This window comes from Gymnodraco acuticeps, unplaced genomic scaffold, assembly GCF_902827175.1.
Source record: "Gymnodraco acuticeps unplaced genomic scaffold, fGymAcu1.1, whole genome shotgun sequence".
NCBI lineage: Eukaryota > Metazoa > Chordata > Actinopteri > Perciformes > Bathydraconidae > Gymnodraco > Gymnodraco acuticeps.
The window spans coordinates 1,954,660-1,971,709 of record NW_022990502.1 but is presented as its reverse complement, the minus strand read 5'-3'; positions in this window follow the sequence as shown (position 1 = coordinate 1,971,709).

The window sequence follows — 17,050 nt, the reverse complement described above, 5'->3', positions numbered from 1 at the left end:
GATGTATTTATTATAAACGTTAGTCCTTAACATCTATCACTGTGTGGGTGAGTGTAATAAGGAGGCAAAGTTGACGTTCAGTGTGTTGCCGGGAGCATATAAGGATGTATCCACGATGTTGAAAATGTTAAAAGTTAAAAAAGATATATGTTGAGAACACGGCGTGTTATATACGGGTCGTGCTGCAGCTAGATTTGCCTGTCCTCTGTAAGAAGGTGTCGGCGACTGACATGCAAGGAAGAACGGCTGTCCACAGGCTGTTCCAACTTTATTAACTTCCAGGATAGTGAATTGAACATGCAATTGTAATTGGGTGTGTGGTATATTTTCATGCACGCACACGCATGTTCCACAACACACAAACTGAACAACCATTATGACTGCTAGGGTTAACTTTGATTTAAACATTTGTAGAATACTAAGAGCTTTATTGAGTAGGTGTAACTGTATTAAGGGTTAAACTCATAACTGTATAACTTAGGGTTTAATGTAATTGACTTAAAAGACAATAACACATCAGGAGGAAGCCAGTCTAGATTTCCTTTTGAGGGCCACCAGCTGCAGAGCTAACTAATTAAAGGGACGTTGCCCCACAGCTGTGAGAACTCAGCAAGCAGGTGTCCATTTTAGGTAGCACTTTCCTGGAGCGTCAGCTTCAGCGTCAGACAGGCTAAGACTGGCAAAGACATTAGAGTCCTGTGGGAGTAAGACTGGCAAAGACATTAGAGTCCTGTGGGAGTAAGACTGGCAAAGACATTAGAGTCCTGTGGGAGTCACGAGGGAGGCAAAGAGGAGGCAAATCCTACTTTGATTGAGCTAAGTATCGCTGGTGTTTTATTTATTATTTTATTTGGTTGTTTAGCCCCTCATGCTATAATCATGTGTATTTTCTCCATTCCTGTTCATGTGTCTTCTCGCAATTATCACTGGCCCCGTGTATCTCGTAATCGATATAACCGGCCTGCTCTCGTCTATCCCACATGCTCCACTGAGATCCAACATCTAGTTTCAGGTGGCCTGTGGAACTGCCAGTCAGCTGTTCCTAAGGCTGACTTCATCTCTGGCTACGCCTCCCTGCAGTCTCTGGATTTCCTTGCTCTCACTGAGACCTGGATTACTCCATCCAACACATCCACCCCAGCAGCTCTCTCCACTGCATATTCCTTCTCTCATACACCCAGACCAACTGGCAGAGGAGGTGGCACTGGTCTCCTGCTCTCTCCCAAATGGAGCTTTTCCCTCTTCAAGCTACCTAACTTCACTCCTTCCACCTTTGAATTCCATGCCGTCACAGTAACCCATCCTATACAGTTAACCATTGTTGTTCTCTACCGTCCAGGCGCCTTGGGGGACTTCTTGGAGGAATTAGATAATCTCCTCTCACACATCCCTGAAACTGGCCCTCCCGCTGTACTTCTCGGAGACTTCAACCTCCAGACGGGGAAGATAGACGAACTAACATCTCGGTTAACCGCCTTTGCTTTCTCACTGTCTCTGTCCCCACCGACTCATAAAGCTGGCAATGTCCTTGATCTCATATTCTCAAGGAACTGCGCTACTTCTAACCTCTCTGTAAACCCGCTCCACACATCCGATCACTTCTTCATTTCATTCTCTCTACCCCTTTCCAAACATAACAAACTAATCTCTTCTCATCCTGCACTTGTCCGCCGTAACCTTCGCTCCCTCTCCCCCTCTACCTTTGCCTCATCGGTGCTCTCAGCCCTCCCTTCCTCTGACTCGTTCCAACTCCTGCCTCCAAACTCTGCTGCAGAAACTCTCCTCTCTACTCTCTCATCCACTCTGGACTCTCTCTGTCCTTTCACATCTCGGAAGGCTCGTCAGTCCCCTCCTGCTCCCTGGCTAAATGATGCACTGCGTGCTAATAGAACCGTCCTTAGGGCAGCAGAGCGGAAACGGTGGAAATCCAAACACCGTGACGACCTCCTAACCTATCAGGCTTTCCTCTCCTCTTTCTCTGCTTCGATCTCTCAGGCAAAAAGCACTTTCTTTCAAGATAAGATCCAATCTTCCTATTCCAATCCTAAAAAACTATTTTCCATCTTCTCCACCCTCTTGGACCCTCCAAAAGCCCCTCCCCCCTCCTCACTTCTGTCAAGCGACTTTGTTACCCACTTTGAAAAAAAGGTTGATGATATTCGCTCTTCTTTTTCTGACTCACCTTTACTTACCGCTGGGTCACCAGACCCTCCTTCCACCAACACACTAACCTCCTTTTCCCCTCTCTCTCCAAGTGAGGTTCTTACCCTCATTACCTCTGCCCGCCCTACCACCTGTCCTCTGGACCCTATCCCTTCAAACCTCCCTCAGACTATCATCAACACTTCTCTAACTTCTGGTCACTTTCCAAACAGTCTCAAGGAGGCAAGAGTAAACCCTCTCCTAAAGAAACCCACTCTCAACCCGTCTGATGTTATAAACTACAGGCCTGTCTCTCTCCTCCCGTTCCTGTCTAAATCACTTGAACGCGCTGTCTTTAAACAACTCTCCTGTTATCTCAATCAGAACAACCTTCTGGATCCGCACCAGTCTGGTTTCAAGGCAGGTCACTCCACAGAAACTGCTCTCATTGCTGTCACGGAGGAACTGCACACTGACAAAACTGCATCCCTCTCCTCTGTCATCATCCTGTTGGACCTGTCTGCTGCATTCGACACGGTGAATCATCAGTTCCTCCTTCGCACTCTCCAAAAACTTGGAGTTTCAGGCTCTGCACTTTCCCTCCTCACCTCATACCTGAAAGACCGTACCTACAGGGTAACTTGGAGAGGGTCTGAGTCCGATCCTTGTCAATTAACTACAGGGGTCCCTCAGGGCTCTGTTCTTGGTCCCCTCCTCTTCTCCCTGTACACAAACTCGCTCGGATGAGTCATTAGCCCGCATGGTTTTTCTTACCACTGCTACGCTGATGACACCCAATTAATTATGTCCTTTCCCCGCTCAGAGACCCAGGTCGTCGCACGCATCTCTGCTTGTCTAGCTGACATCTCTCAGTGGATGTCTGCTCATCACCTCAAGCTCAACCTTGACAAGACTGAGCTGCTCTTCCTTCCGGGAAAAGATTGTCCCACTCTTGACCTAACAATCAACATCGGCACCTCAGTTGTTTCCCCGACTCAGACTGCAAGGAATCTGGGTGTGACCCTAGATAACAATCTGTCCTTCAATGCAAACATCGCTGCTACAACCCGTTGCTGCAGATACACGCTTTACAACATCAGGAAGATACGTCCCCAGCTGACACAGAAAGCGACTCAGGTTCTGGTCCAGGCTCTCGTCATCTCACGCCTAGACTACTGCAACTCCCTCCTGGCTGGTCTACCTGCATGTGCCATCCGACCTCTGCAGCTCATCCAGAATGCAGCGGCTCGTCTGGTCTTCAACCTTCCTAAATTCTCCCACACCACTCCGCTCCTCCGCTCCCTTCACTGGCTTCCGGTAACTGCTAGAATCCACTTCAAGACACTGGTACTTGCTTACCATGCTGCGAATGGATCTGGCCCTTCGTACATCCAGGACATGGTTAAACCGTACACCCCAGCGCGTGCACTACGCTCTGCATCAGCCAAACGACTCGCTGCACCCGCGAGGGGGACCCAAGTTCCCATCGGCGAAAACACGTGGGTTTGCTGTCCTGGCTCCAGGATGGTGGAATGAGCTCCCCATTGACATCAGGACGGCAGATAGCTTGCACATATCCCGGCACAAACTGAAAACTCATCTCTTTCGACTCCACTTCGAGCGATAGAACTATTAACGAAGCACTTTTATACTAATAAAGGACTGGCTTATCTAAAGCCAGTTGAGTAGCACTTGAAATGTTTGGCTCTATGAAACCTGATGTACTTATATGATTCTGTTTTCTTCAAGTTTGTATTTTGTTGGTCGAACGCACTTATTGTAAGTCGCTTTGGATAAAAGCGTCAGCTAAATGCAATGTAATGTAATGTAATGATTGGTTGCTCAGCAAGTGTCCTTGCGATCTTGTTATAACAACAGGTGCATGTTACTGATGCAATATGGTTGAGACTAGGGATGCACGATATTGTTTTTTTGAAACCGATACCGATAACTTCCTGCTTCTCAAGACCGATAACAAAAATGTTTTACGCCACTAATTATTTTAACGCGATTAACGCATGTGTATTTTTTTTCCTCGGCCGCCCCGTAGTTTCAGAGCGCATCGAGTTTAAAATACCATCTACAAGCTGATGCTGACAGCCCCGCTCCTGTTGCCCGCTTGTGGCAGACCACACTTCCACGCTCACCGGCAGGCACCGACTGGCCATCTGGAGGACCGGGAGGGTGTGTGTATGTGGCCCGAGCGAGCGAGAGAGAGACCTTACGTGCATTGTTGTTGTTAGCATCTGGTGCTAGCTAGCTGCGCTAACGGATATAAGGAGCTGTTTAAATGAAAACAGAGGAGCGACATTTCGCCACAACTGCGCCGAGCACTTGACTTTATGCAGGAAGCCAGACAGTGGGACGTTGTACGAAAAGTCAGCACACTCAGCACGGATAGTGCGCAACATGATTGCAGCGTCCAGGCAGCTCCGGTTCGAGCATATGCCTTGAGTTGCACATAGCTCCAACGCCCATACCACCGACGACATGTTTGTTTACTGTCCTGGCTTCACGGCCGCACACTATTTACATCACAGCCAGGCATGAGTTAGGGAGCGCTGGATTTGTGAAAAACTCCCCTCTTCCTAAACCACTAATACCACAGTACTGGCAAAACGGGAGGAGCCGAGTGAAAAACAAGCGCCCCTCATCCCAATCCACCCACACCGCAGTATTTTTTTCTTTTTTTTTACCCAAAAAATATATTTTATATTATCGGGGCTATTAATACTGGTATCGGGTTTATCGGGATGACGTCATAATTCCTAATATCGGACCGATAATTATCGGGCCGATAATTATCGTGCACCCCTAGTTGAGACCATTCGGGCTTATTCTAGAGGGGTGCAAGGAATAGTCCAAGTAGTGGGGGAGTTGTATACAATATGTTTAAAACATACAAATAAAAAGGTTTAAAAAAGTTATTTTTTAATATTTTAAGGAGGTGACGCTACTCAGCCAATCAAATCGGTGCAGTCAGTGACTCAGCACGATAGATTCAAACACACACAGAGACGAGACAAGAGGAGAGAAACAGTCGGAGTCATTTCAAATGGCGGAAGGTAGGCAGCGAAAACAGAGCATTTAATGACATTTTGTCTTACTGGACCTCTTTGCAATGCAATTGAATACCCCTGCATTATAGCAACAACAACAATAATAATAATAATGGCAATAATAATAGGGAGGGGGGGCGCGGCTGTTCTTATGTTCTCTGAGGGGAGGCTCACCTTCCCACACTTTGAAAACCTCTGGTATAGACGGTTCGTCCACACAAGGCCGACACGGAAACGCGTATTCGGAGCTCGAATCCGATACACAATGATATCGGCTCCCAAAGTGGGTAGGTCTGTGGACGAAACGCTTGCGGCTCCGTGTGTATGCGATCATTCCCTGAAAATGATGACGCCATAGCCCTGCCTCTCCCCACCTCTCCTGCTCACCCCCGCGTCATTGCTGATGCGTTTCGCCAACAACAACAATAATGGCGGATCACAGGGTTGCGTTCGTGCTCCAGACGCTATTGACCATGATACAGATTTTAGTGCAAAATGTACAGCTCCTCTACCACAACCATCAGCAACAATAATAATATAATAATTTTTTGGTTTTTAACATTTATATTTTATAAAACATTTTCAAAAGACAAAAACACACGGACAAGGACATGGCTCACACACATCACAAGTAGGACAGGACATAACATGAAGGGTGGGGGGTAGGGGGATTACAGTGTCAGTTAAATTGGATGTATGCATATGGCGTTGTATTTATACATGATTTGCTTCATAATATAGGTATACTTCATTGTTTAATCGGTAAATAAATAGTCAAATAAATACATATATATATGCACACATATGTACATACTGTAACACACATATCTCTTCCTTTATGATTAATTCACCTATTCATCCATTTCCCATTTAATTTAACTTCTTTCATTATTATTACCGTTATTTTTCTGTTTCTTCATAGCTCATTTCTCTTTATTTATTAATTAATATTATTATATTTCTTGTTGGCAGCCGAGATGGTTTGAGTCCAGGAAAGCCCTTATCTTATCCCAAAGCCTGTTGTCTGGCTTAACCAAATATAACAGGGAGAAAGCAGCTTCTTCCATACTTAAGATGTTTAAGTCCTCCGGCCATCTATTTAAATTGAAGCAGTTGGGTTTTCTGACTTTCCAGTTCATAAGAACGAGGCGTTTAGTTGAAAGGCATGCTAGGGCTATAAGCTTACTTGCAAAAGTCTTTTTAGGTTCATATCAAGGTGTTCATGACAACCTATCTTTATACCTTTTGATGTTAAGTTTTTATTATTTGATTGTATATTAATTATTTTCAGGATATAACATAAATTGGAGTAAAAGTGAAGCCATGCCATTAAACTGTCAGACTCACTCTAATCACTTAGGCTCTGCTCCTTTTGTTTGGAAAGCTGATGGATTGAGATACTTAGGCATAAACATCAGATCACCAATTTAAAAGATCTTCTAAATGAATGGTCCAGGCTTACTTAGAACTATTAAAGATGACTAGAGAAGATGTACTACTTTACCCCTATCGCTGTGGGGAAGGGTGGATGTGTTAAAAATGAATGTCCTACCAAGATTGACCTATATAATATCCTCAATTCCCCTTCAAATCCCACAATATTTGTTTAAAGAAATAAATACAATATTCTCTCAATTCATATGGAAGGATAAGAAACAACGGATCAACCATAAAAAGTTGTCTATGCCGAGGAGAACAGGTGGACTGGGGGTGCCCAATTTATACTTATATTATCTCTCATATAATGCCAGATTCCATAGTATAGGGTTATGGAGCGACACCGAAAAAAGCTAACTGGGACTGGCTGGAAGGAAAAATAATTACAGAAAACAATAAATCAATATCTTTAAATTCATTATGGTACTCCCCCAAATCCAATCTGAATAATCCATTAACTTAATTTTCTATCAGTGTGGTTACATCTGAACAAAGGAGGCTAGGCATCACTGGTATTTCCCTCCCTTCATGCCCATTATGGAAAAACCCAATATTCACAGCGGGCAGTAACCCATTGAATAATATACATATGCAAGCACATGACATACAACACATTGGGAAAATAGTAAAAAACAATATCATAACTCCGTTCACAGTGTTGATGGAACATTTTAATCTGAATAAATCCCTCTTCCTCTCCTATATGCAATAACAATATAATAATAATAATAATAATAATAATCGTCATCGGTCTTGTTCGTTGCTTTTGGTGTATTTTGTGGCGGAAGTACAGCGCCACTTACAGGCGCATGTACTACAGTGTCTCCAGCGGGTCGAGCAACACACTCTCACTCCCTAAGCGTCCAGGAGCAACGATTGGTCAGGGTCTCGTGGCGTGCAGTTGTGACGCGCCGAGGCTCCTTCAGCTTCATAAACGGACGCAAAGAGCTTTCAACTGATTGCAATGTATTCCCATTTGACGCTCATGGAAGCACCGCATCCATTTATGTCGGCAGCTCTTAAAAGGCAATGTGAGCGTCGATTGATTTGACAGTGATATCTCCACTACTCATCGACTCAAAAACACCAGATTACCTTTGTTAATTAAACGACATTGATAGGTTTAAATTGTGTACAATGCTTCTGTGTTTCAATCAAATATTAAAAAAACAACAACAAAAAAATGCTCAGATTTTGTATCGAAGAATGAAGAAACAATCATAGTTGGAACGGATATAAAAGTAAATACAAAAGTACAAAATAAAGGCAATTGAAATCTTGCAACCCATAGGTCTGATGACGTCTGCATTCACATGCAGATATTGGTAGATAGGGATTCATAAAAGGTGAACATATTGCAACCTCAGTGTAAAACTTTAGTGTGCTGGCCTCCGGTCTCTTCCCTGCTGGTAAACACAGTGTCCAGCTTGTTGTCGTACAGGATTTTCACAATGCTTGCAATATATACCACTGATAAATAGGGTTTACAATAGAATAGAGTTTTCATTATACTTTCTTATCAAGTTTGGTCCACAATTACTAGGTTTAGTAGACCTAATTAAGGTTATATATCTGTGAAATTAAACTGATGACACATAGTAAGAACTTTACTCAAAGCAAAACATACTACATGGTGTGTAGTAATATCTTACTTTTTGTGTTATTTATTTGAACTGAAACACTCTCCTACAGCATAGACAATGCTCAAAGCTTCAATTGCAGAGACTGCGGCTGTAGTCTAAAGGTCTAAGGTGCTCGAACATCATGGTCAGGGATGCTGGAAGACACTCTGGGGGCCCCAGAAGAGACCTGACCCCCAACACATCCCCCCCAACACAGGGGGCCCCCTTTCTGTTCTGGGTCATGGTTGCAAAGTACAGGCCCAAAGGAGAGCACCATCAGCGTGGCAGAGGCAGAGCAGCCAGAGGAGTCCAGACAATCCCTAACAAATTATTTTGGTCAGCCCTAAAGCTGTTTTGGAAAACTGTCCGACCCCTCAGTATGGAACCATCCGAGCAGTAAGGATGGGATGCTGTGAGGGTGATAGGGTGATGGAAGGAGCACAGTGAGGAACTCCTGAACCCAACAGACCCAGCCCCACCAGGCTGTGTCACCTCTCATGTCCATGATAGAAACATTAGCCGCTTTCACACCAAGTACTTTGCCGTACCTAGTTCCCAGCACTTAGTGCAGATTGCGTTCACACCGGAATAAGTCCCTGAGGGAAGATTATGCAAATGTGACGTCTCTTCTTCTTCTTCTTCTTCTTCTTCTTCTTCTTCTTCTTCTTCTTCTTCTTCTTCTTCTTCTTCTTCTTCTTCTTCTTCTTCTTCTTCTTCTTCTTCTTCTTCTTCTTCTTCTTCTTCTTCTTCTTCTTCTTCTTCTTCTTCTTCTTCTTCTTCTTCTTCTTCTTCTTCTTCTTCTTCTTCTGGTGCATGCTGGGAGATTTTGAGGTGCGACAGAAAGAGAAGATCGAGACTTTTTTCGTTATATTTTCCGTTTATTTTGGTGTAATGGGTGTTCATTTAATATAGTTTATCGGTGGTGGTTTGATTTGCTTTACTTTTCTGGCTTTTTGGTGGTGTTTTTGGGGTGTTTTGTGGGCTTGTCCTGCCGGTGTCTCGCCGGCCGGCATTTGACGCCATGGTAAATGGAGAGTTTGCCAAACTCACGAGGAAGCACGGCATTAAAATATCAGCCGGCTTCCCATGCACTGTGGAGGAGATCGGGCTGGCTGTGGGAGAGAAGGTCGGGCACGGCAGCATTAAGTCCCTGGCGCGGATGAACAGCGCGGTGGTGATCTTTCTGGATCAGGTGGAGAAGGTGAACCGCGTCATCGAGACGGGCATCGTGGTGAGAGAAATGTTTGTACAAGTACAGCCGCTGATGCTTCCCGCAACCAAAGTTGTACTGTCTAATGTCCCTCCCTTCATAACTGATGAGTTCCTCAGTAGAGAACTGTCCAGACACGGGAAACTTGTTTCTCCCGTAAAAAAGATGCTGTCTGGATGTAAGTCTCAGTTACTGAAACACGCAGACAAGTGTATATGATACTGAACAATCGGAATGCGGAGCTTAACCTCCGTTTTTACGTTAAAGTAGATGATTATGACTATGTGATTTTTGCAACATCATCAGTTATGAAGTGTTTTGGTTGCGGGGAGGAGGGGCACACCATGAATGCCTGTCCGAGGCAAGGGGATCCGGCTCCGCCTGGTCCGGATGACCCGCAGGCTGGGCCGTCCAACGCGCCAGCGGCGGGGTCGTCCACCGCTGCGCCGGGGCCACCCGCGGCCACGCCGGGACCCCCGGCTGTGCCGGGGCTGTCCGTTGCGCCGAGGCCGCCCGTGGCTGCGCCGAGGCGGACTGCCGCGCCGGCGGCCGGTGCGCCGGTTGTAATGGAGCAGCAGGTGGCTGCTGCTGAGGGAGGGGTGTCACTCACGGTGGCGGCCGCTGACGCAGCCGCTACGGTGGTGGAGGGCCCCCTCCGGAGGCGGCCGCTGCTGCTGACGGCAACGCTGCTCCTGAGCAGTCGGCGGTGGCGTGCGATGTGCCGTCTCGGACGCGGAGCGGGCGAGGGCGCGCTGTACAGTGCGTTCCTGCTGCTGTGCCCGGCTTGCGGTGCGGTGGTGTTGCACAGGGTGTGGGTGATTATGTCCAGGAAAATTAGGTGGTGGTTTTGTGTGAAGCAGAAGAAAAGGGGGATGGGAGAAAAAAAGATAAAAAAACAAATACAAATGGTGAAAAAAAACCTGGAATAATCATTGAACCACAAGGTGATTTGGTAAAAGAAAAATGTAGGGACAGGTGAAGTCAGTAAAACACAGGAGGAGGATATAGATAGGGAAACACATTTGGACAATACAAGAGAGGAGAAGAAAACATGGGGTGAGCAGATGGAGGTTTCTGAGATGGAGGAAGAGGAGGTCGCAACAGAAATGATAAATAAAAAAAAGACTGCTACTAAACGCAGGAGAAATAAAAAGGATGTATCAACCGTTGCAAAAAGCAGTAAAGTAGTGAGTGAGGGAAAGGAAGAAAGAGAGCAAGAACAGGCGGATGAGAGTTGGGATAATTGTGTGTCTGACAGCAGAGATGTGCCAGGTTTTTTTAGCAGTAGCCAACAAAAAAAAATGTACTCGGCTGAAATGATAAAAAATTACCTGGTGCAGACAAAAAACCAACATAATGTTATAATAGAAGAATATTTCCCAGATCCGTTTTTTGTGCCTCAGCAAGATTCCACATGAACCGCAAAGAGCAGTCTGTCCTGGATGAGCTGGAAATATACAGACTAAAAATAATTGTTACTAAAGTAAGGAAGCAAATGGGCAGCGGTGATTTTAAAAACCTCAATGTCTGTGTTTAATTTATTTGTTTTTATTTTTGCTTTTAACATCTCACTCGAAATGGATACTTTTAGAGTGGGAAGTTTAAATGTGAATGGAGCCAGAGAGGAAAGAAAGAGGGCTTTAATATTTCAGACTGCAAAAATAAAACATATCGATGTCCTCTTTTTACAAGAGACACACAGCGACGTTTTTAATGAGACGGACTGGAAAAAGGAGTGGGAGGGGGAAGTCATTTTAAGCCACAACACCTCTCTTAGTGGGGGGGTGGGCTTCCTCCTCTCCAAGTCTTTTAGTCCGGTCTCTCTGGAGGTCGAGCATTTTATCAATGGGAGGTTGCTTTTAATAAAAGCACGGTTTGACCTTTTTACAGCTGTTTTTATAAATGTGTATGCTCCAACAAACGGTACAGAGAGGAAGCTGTTTTTACTCAAAGTTAATGATGTTTTAAACGGTTGTGCCACGGAGGATTTTTTATTCTTGGGTGGGGATTTTAATTGTACAGAAAATGCATCTTTGGATCGCAACCATGCAGAGCCGCATCCAGCATCCCAGCATGCTCTGAGGCAGCTGGTCCACTCCCACGGCCTGGTGGATGTATGGAGAAGGATGCACGCAGACAACAGGCAGTACACCTAGGTCCCACATCAGAGAGAATAGAATCTCATCAGCTAGACTAGATCGTTTTTATTGTTTTAAGCATCATTTTAATATTTTTAAAATGTGCAGTATATCACCTGCTGGTTTTACGGATCACTCTTTGCTTTTATGTAATGTTTTTATTAGAAATGTTTTACCCAGAAGTGCATATTGGCATTTTAACTCGGTTTTAACATTTGATAAACATTTTAAAGAGGCCCTTATTTATTTCTGGAGTGTTTTTAGGCAGAGGAAGGGAGATTTTAGCAGTCTTAGGCAGTGGTGGGACCATGGTAAGACTGAGATAAGATTGCTCTGCCAACAGCACACCCTCAATGTCACACAAGACATCATTAGATCTATGAAAGACCTGGAGAGTGATATCGTGGAACTAGAAACAATAAGTGAGACCACAGGAGATCGAGGATATATTGAAATCCTCAAAGAGAAAAAAATGGCTTTAGCCAACCTGCTGGACGTTAAAGTTCAGGGTGCACTAGTCAGGTCCCGGTTCCTCAACACCAATGAGATGGATGCTCCCACTAGCTTCTTCTTCGGCCTGGAGAAAAAGAATGGGCAGAGGCGAGTGATCCACTCACTGCTGTCAGACACAGGGCAAGAAATAACAGAGCCAAGCCAGATCAGGAGGCGAGCTGTGAGTTTGTATTCCACCCTCTACACAAGCGAGTATGAGGAGGGGGAAACTCTGTCCGAGGGGTTCTGCAACGAACTACCTCAGGTCTCCGAAGAGACCAACTCACAGCTCGAAGGGCCGTTAACGATCCAGGAGCTGCAGACCGCCCTGCAAGGCATGCAGGGACGGCGGGCTCCTGGTATCGATGGCCTCTCCGTAGAGTTTTATAAAGCCTACTGGGACGTCTTGTCACATGACCTTTTAGACGTTTTTAATGAAAGTCTGGCCTCTGGCTCGATGCCGATGTCCTGCAGGAGAGCGGTGATCACGCTGCTACCAAAAAAAGGAAACCTGCAGGACATCAAAAACTGGCGCCCTGTGTCTCTGCTGTGTGTGGATTACAAACTTCTGTCCAAGGCTTTGGCCACCAGGCTGGGGAGGGCTGTGGAGCAGGTCATCCACCGGGACCAGACCTACTGTGTGCCCGGCAGGTCCATGGTGGACAATGTCCACCTAATTCGAGATGTTTTGGAGGTCTCCAGCTCATTGGGCATTAATACTGGTCTGATTTCTCTAGATCAGGAAAAGGCTTTCGACCGCGTTGAGCACAACTTCCTCTGGAAAGTAATGGAGAAGTTTGGGTTCAGCGCTGGTTTCATAGCCAAGATCAAGGTGTTGTATAATACGATTGAGAGTGTGCTGAAGTTCAACGGTGGGCTGTGTGCTCCGTTTAGAGTGTGTAGAGGGGTCCGACAGGGCTGTGCTCTGTCTGGCATGCTCTATGCACTCTCCCTAGAACCCCTCCTCAACAAAATACGCTCCAAACTGCAAGGGCTGTTTTTACCTGGTTTTAGTGGAGGCATGGTTTTATCAGCATATGCGGATGATATCATTGTTTTTATTAGAGACCAAAAAGATACAGACATTTTAGTTAACATCGTGAGGGATTTTAGTTCAGCATCGGCAGCGAGGGTGAATTGGAGGAAAAGTGAGGCCCTCGCTGTCGGTGAGTGGAGTGGCGGTCTCCCAGTTCTTCCCCAGAACATGATATGGAAGAAAGATGGGCTAAAGTACCTGGGTGTGTTCCTAGGTAATAAAAGCATAGTCCTGAAGAACTGGGAGGACGTCATAGGAAAGATAGAGGGAAAGCTGTCCAAGTGGAGGTGGCTGCTCCCTCAGATGTCTTTTAAAGGTAGAGTGTTGGTTTTAAACAACCTTGTGGCATCCCAACTGTGGCACCGTCTTACCTGTGTGGACCCTCCCTCAGGCTTACTAGCCCAAATACAAAAGAAGTTGGTGGATTTCTTTTGGGAGGGTCTACACTGGGTGCCACAGGGGGTGCTGTTTTTATCGAGAGAGGAGGGGGGACAGGGCCTTATCCACCTGGCCAGCCGAACAGCCACTTTTAGGATACAGTTTTTACAGAGGTATCTGACCGGCCCGGCTGATTTGGTGTGGAGAGATGTGAGCAGCTGCATTCTCCGACGCGTGAGTAACCTGGGGCTGGATGCTGCTCTGTTTTTAACTGATTTAAACATTTTAAAGTTAATTGGGCTACCTCCTTTTTATCAGGGTGTTTTTAAATCTTGGGCCCTTTTTAACCATAAAAGGTGTCCAAAGACTGACTCTCTGTACTGGTTGTTGAAGGAGCCTCTGATTCACAAAGCCAGGTTGGACGTCAGCAGCAGCGAAACACCCGGCCTGACGGTGGCGCTGTGCCGATCCAAGACCCTGTGCCTTCAGCAGCTGGTGGATGCAGTGGGGCCGGAGCTGAGCGATGCCCGGGCCTTGGGCTCTCTGCTGTGTCTGCACTCTGTCCGGGTGGCCGAGAGGATCCTACAACTCTGTAGCCAGATCCTCTCCCCTGATGACAAAATACTTTTAAGGAGCTACGGACAGGGAAGAGCCAAGCCGGACCCAGCAGACCCTTTCCCGGAGATCTACCTGAGCCTAGGGCTCGGAGAACTGACCGGCCCCTTGCTCAAGGTCGCAAACCAAGGACAAATGACCATCCACACAGTTGACAAGAAAACAATATATATGAACATTGTAAAGACGACCAACAAAAATGCACTGAAGGACAGGGCCTCCACTGTGTGGAGCACCAGACTGGGTGCAGGAGGCGGACCAGGCCCACAGTGGAGGATTTTATACAAACCTCCCATACAAAAACGTACTGCCGTCCTCCAGTGGAGAATTTTACACGGTGCCATCGCCTGTAATTCTTTTATCTCCATTATTAATCCTGCTGTTTTTAACAAGTGTCCATTTTGTGGTTTTAGAGAGACTGTTTTCCATGTTTTTACAGAGTGCAAGAGACTCACGGGTTTCTTCTCTCTTTTAACATTGGTTTTTAGTCTTTTTAGTATAGCTTTTACCGAGAGTGTTTTTATCATGGGGGCTCCATATAAAAAGACGAACAAGGAAAAGTGGCAGCTCCTGAATTACCTCTCTGGCGAAGCAAAAATGGCCATTTATTTAAGTAGGAAAAACAGGGTTGAAAATAAGAAAGGGGAAGAGGCAAAAGCGATCTGGCTGTGCAACATCAGAGCCAGACTCTGGCTGGAGCATCGTTTGTATAAACATATTGGAGACTTGTATGCTTTTAAACAGCGTTGGTGTTATGAAGATATTGTGTGTTCTGTGGTGGATGAGGATTTGCACTTTGCACAAGTTTTTAAAACATAGGTTTTAATGTATTCAGTTATTTGTTTATTGTATTGCACAATGAAGCACTTTATTGATCTAATGTATAATTGATCATATGTAAATAAAGTGTTTTTGCAAAAGTCAAAAAAAGTCTTCTTCTTCTTCTTCTTCTTCTTCTTCTTCTTCTCTTCTTCTTCTTCTTCTTCTTCTTCTTCTTCTTCTTCTTCTTCTTCTTCTTCTTCTTCTTCTTCTTCTTCTTCTTCTTCTTCTTCTTCTTCTTCTTCTTCTTCTTCTTCTTCTTCTTCTTCTTCTTCTTCTTCTGCTTCTTCTTCTTCTTCTTCTTCTTCTTCTTCTTCTTCTTCTTCTTCTTCTTCTTCTTCTTCTTCTTCTGAAGTCCCAATTTCTGACCTATATCCCTGGAGTTGGGGACTGGCTTCAGTAGAAGCTGCTTCCGAGTAAATCGCCAGAACGCCGACACCTCCTCATCACTCCACCGCTCCCATGTTTTTTTTTTGTGTTGCCATAAGTTAGTCTCTCTCCGTTGGTGCGCTGGGCTAATGCTAATGCTAATAATGCTAATGCCAGCAAATACAATGGCGGCTTCACTAAACTTTTCAGAGTTCTACGGGGCGTGGTTTTCAATTCGCCCAGCCAATCAGAAATTGGAACTTTTTTCTCCCCAGGAAAGTACCTGCTCTCTAGCAGGCACTACAAAAGGGGGGAAAAGTTCTCATGAACTAAGTTCTCTTTGTGGTGTGAACGCAAAATCCCAGGAACTATCGGAACTAAAAGGGAAAAGTACGGGGGAAAGTACTCCGGTGTGAAAGCGCCTAATGCTTTTCTGTGTAACTTGGTCAGATTCTTGTGCTACATCAGTGGTTCTGTCCTTTCCAGCTGGAAATATGATTGATTCTGTTAAATGCTATAACTCTTTATTAAATAACACAACTTTGGTTTAAGCTTGTATAATTGTTCTTTTCTTAACAGAAGGTGATTAAGTGTGGAATTTCAGCATGTATTAATTGCAGAATATATTTGACATTTTGACACAACTTATTTTTGTAAATGATATTCTTTTTGTACACTCAATTAATAAAGCAGTCGCTTATTTATTCATTCTAGATATAATTAGAATCGGAGGGATGAAACCCTCTTTAAAGGTCACACATACATGTACACAGCACACACAGTGAAATGTGGCCTCTGCATTTAACCCATCCTAATAGTAGGAGTAGTGGGCAACTATTGTACAGCGCCCGGGGAGCAATAGGGAGTGAGGGGGGAAGGTGGTTGTCCGGTGCCTTAGTCAAGGGCACCACGGCGGGGCCCAGGAGGTGAACTGGGACCTCTCCAAGTAACAGTCCACACTCCATATAGGTCTGTTCGGGGACCCTATGGCTCCTTGTCCAAGCCCCTACTGACTGAGCCACTGATTGGCAAGTTAACTCTTTATATGATTCATCAGAGGTAATATTTCCATTCATGTTATTATTATTTCTCTCCTTTCATCCTTCTGCCATTCGTGTCAGAAGTAGATGTAGTGGGGAGGAAATAGGTACAGCATATATCGATATTTTAGTTACACTATATTGTGAAATTACAAAGAAAGCTTTCATTTTCCTCTGCCACACTTGTTCTCTCCCTCCTCTTCATGTCCAGTTGAGTCATTTCCCCGTCTGTGCTGCGGGTCTAGCTGCGTTGTTCTCTCTGTCCAGCAGAGGTCCTCGCTGTGTTTCTGATGTACAGTTTAGCAGCTCCCTCCAGTCAGGCAATGATCCGGTCCCTCTGTGTTCCTGTGTGCCTGCCCCAGTTAGTCTCTGCTTGTTAGTCAGTGTCCCTGCCTGAGCAGTCAGCCCTCCCATGTTTCCTCGTATGCTTTCATCTTTTTGCTTGGTCCTCAGACCTCAGTGGAGCCCTAATCCTGTTTCCTGGTCCGCTGCTCTGCATTCTGGTTCTTACCTGGCTTGCTCGGGGCTTAGTGATGTGTTTAAAGCAGGCCACCTTTCCCTCTAGCAATGTGCAGATATAGGACCAAATGTATCTGGAAACTTGGTTACTAAGAGCATATTTTAGTCTTCATCATCGATCACATTTGTTTTATATAAACCAATTTCACAAATTAGGCTAAAGGGTTTTTAAAA